Below are 3443 nucleotides of genomic sequence, written 5' to 3' on the forward strand. Positions count from 1 at the left end.
TGTAAATTGCTCGCGACATAGAGCAGAGGAGGACAGTAACCCGCAAATAGTTCATAGCTGGCGATAAAATAGACACAGCGTAGCCCGTATAGAGTATACGCGAACATATATGCTATAACTTCATTAACACCTTATTAAGAGACACCAGAATTGCACTGTAGGTAAAACGACTGTGAAGCGATATAGCGTCAGCGGTGTATGGACTCTGAGACGAATGGTGACTGTCTAGCATTTGTCGAGAATATCGCTACGGCAGCAACGGCAGTGTAATACAATACTAGTGCCACCTGCAAAGGCAGTATAATACAAGATTAGTAGCACCAGCAACGGCCTAAACTCTATGAGACCACAATACTTGGAAGCAGGAAAGTTTAGAGCCGCATGACTACTGTTGCAGAGCAGCCTGGACCTGGAGCCAGAAAAGGTTGTTCACAGCCTCGCTCGAACCGTAGGGCGGTAGCTGGACATAGGTACGGGACTTGATGAGTTGCGTCAGCATGGAGCTCAGCTCAGACTCCTCCAAGTCGTTCTTCCTTATGAACACCAAGCCATCGTTGCGGTCGTTCTCAAACAACCGATGCCGCGCCAGGCTCAGCTCAAACATGCACCAGCGACTGCGGCAGAACTCCCGGCTGAGCAAGAAGAGCGACACTCGGCTCTGCGTTATGGCCGGGCAGATGTTCTCGGTGATTGGGAGGCCCGGGATGAAGTCTCGTTCGGACACGCAGAGCCGAAACTTCATGGAAGCTTCGAGCTTTAGAAGGAGCAGGCCTCGCACCCACTCGGTGTCCGAGGCGTGGTACGAGAGGAAGCCGTCCCACGGAAAGTTTCCTGTGTGCGTCTGTCTTCCATATGCTTTAATGGCTACTTTGAGGTACAGCAGGCTGTACATGCAGTACCAGCGGTTCCTGTAAACGGCGTAGAGAGAGAGATAGAGAGGGAAAGGCAGGGATGTTAACCAGAAAGGATTCCGGTTGGCTACCCTGCACAGGGGAAGGGAATGAGGGGAATTAAAGAGGAAAGAGAGAAGTAACGGGAAATAATCACAGTCTGTCAATCAAGGCAGTCTCTCTGAAAAAGCGAAAGAGTGCCTTGTAAGCCTTGATGGCAGTTGACTGTTGTGGCCACGGACCGAGGATCTTAGCCTCTGTGAAAGGGCGAGGGTCCAGGCGGTCCAGAGCACATCGCAGCTTATGTCTTTCGGCTACAAAGACAGGGCACTCACACAAGATATGGGTGATTGTCTCATCACAGGCGCAGTTCACACAAGAAGGGCTGTCGGCCATCGCGATCCGGAAAGCATACTTATTCGTTAGGCAACACCGAGCCATAGACGACACAGTAGTGTTGCTTCACGACGCGCTACATTACACGGAAGACGGAGGCGCAGTCCAGGGTCCAATGTACTGAGGCGACCAAGGAGGCGACCATGATAGAGAGGAGAGCAGGAACGCCGTAAATTCTGTACTACTCGTGCGGGGCGCAGTCCTCCTCATTCCAGGGCGCCTCGAGAACGAGCCTTCCCTCGAGCTCCTCAGGTTGTTTGCAGACAAAGCACTCGGTACACTGAGCAGGGTGCTTCTGCAGCACGGAAAGAAGGTTCTTCAGCTGGCAGCTTGAGCAGTCCCAGGGATTCCAGCTAAGGTTCACGTAGCTGACGTTGTTGATGTCATGCAGCAACTCTTCGCTTATATTGGTTAACACGTTGTGCTCTAAGAGAAGTGTTTTCAGTTTACCCATGCGAGAAAATAAAGGTGCCTTCCACATTGATATCCTATTATGGGCAAGATTTAGCTCCTCGATAGGCGCATACTCCACTGCACCCAGTCGTAGTTCTTTAATTTCGTTGTGAGACAGTATGAGTCGAGTCAAAGAGATCAAAGTGGAGAATACTTGCGAGCCTTCGAAGTGCATGATGTGGTTTTTATGGAGGTTCAGAAAAGTGAGTTTTCTTAGTCCCTTTACGTTTTCTCCGTCCAAATGCCCAATCTTGTTGCCAGCCATAGAGAGGTTCTTCAGGTCTTGCAGGCATTCAAATGGAGACCCAAAAATGCTAGTGATATTGCAGTTGTCTAGCGCCAGTCTCTTGAGCAGCGGAAATCCACAAAAGGCGCCATCTGGTAACGAGCTGAGGTTGGTTCCACTCAGAATTAACTGCTGAATGCTGCTGTTCCATTCACCATCCCTGGGATAGTACTCGAACTCGATGCCACGCGGCACATTGGTATCGGACATGTCGAGCGTATCTAGCTGGTCTAAGTGAAAGATTGCCTTTGGAATTTCGGTTAATTTTGTGCCGATAAGAGAGACATACCTCATAGCTGGGTTCATAATTAAGAACGCAAGAGGAGCGATCTCCCTAATGGGCGCGTGCAAAAACTCGAGGCGCTCGATTTTGAGGCCGAGTTCGAGTCCGCTATACTGAAGTAAGAGTCTATCAAAGTTGCATTTATAGAATAAAAGATGCTTTGTGTGAGTGACGGGGACAAATTTAAACAGATGATCAGGGAATTCCCTGACTGTGTCTGTAAACGTGATGTTCAAAAACTCGGCCGTGTCGGTCTCAACGTTCCAGAACGTGGAATCTTCAATCTCGACAGAAGTCTTGTTCCTATAACGGTCCGGGAAGCCGTAGACGTCAAAGTCACAGCTTCCGTCGGCTAGAGTTCCGTTGCAGACGGCGACAGCGACTTGCGGGGGCTTGCTGAACGTGCCTTTAAATGTCATTTGGCGAATGTATAGGAGCAGGGAGTAAATGCTTAAAGGGCTAAAATTGCCCTCATCGGACAGAATGAATTGGTCGTAGTCCTTATGAGCTGTTTGCGGAAAGTTATCCCATTTTCTAATCTGGGCAGATTGGAGAGACATGCAGACGATACTACCCTGAGCAGTTTTGCTGTCCGCAGGTTCATCGGACACGAGATCCTGTTCTATCGTCAGCGTATCCGGGTCGGCAGCAATGAAATGTTGCCGATTTGCCATCCCTACAAGAGTGGTACAAACGGCGTGGACGTATCCGTTGTCAACAGTCACGTTGCAGCCCTCCAGACGCTGCAACAGCGCTGCGTAAGGAGCAGTGTGGGTGCAGTTCATCGACATGCTGAGGCCACAGGCTGTTGTCACAACCCACAGAAGTAGAGCGGCAGTTTTCATGCACATCTCCGTCTGAAAGAAAAGAATGTGGCCGTTGAGCAAACCACCACCTGAGCTCATTCTCCCTAGGTTCCCTTTAACTGCTAATACATTCACCTCTCGCGGAATGCTGTCGGCATTGCGATCTCTTCTGCCGCTTACAGCTCGCAATGGGAAAATTGCGTTAAACAGAGCATTAGGAGTACGCAATGCCACTGTTGCTTTAGGAAAGCCCACCACTGATTTTTAAAAACAGGCTTTTAGAAGTATGAAGATGACTTTTGCTGCATAGTAATGCCAGTCTTGGCGGA

The 3443-nt window shown here is 49.7% G+C and overlaps 1 pseudogene; it reads right to left on the reverse strand.

The window, feature by feature from the left end:
- Positions 1 to 385: 385 nt before the first annotated feature.
- Positions 386 to 3159, reverse strand: LOC149333552 (uncharacterized; annotated as a pseudogene).
- Positions 3160 to 3443: the final 284 nt, after the last annotated feature.

This window comes from Amblyomma mixtum, chromosome 8, assembly GCF_055824585.1.
Source record: "Amblyomma mixtum isolate Tamu chromosome 8, ASM5582458v1, whole genome shotgun sequence".
Classification (NCBI taxonomy): domain Eukaryota; kingdom Metazoa; phylum Arthropoda; class Arachnida; order Ixodida; family Ixodidae; genus Amblyomma; species Amblyomma mixtum.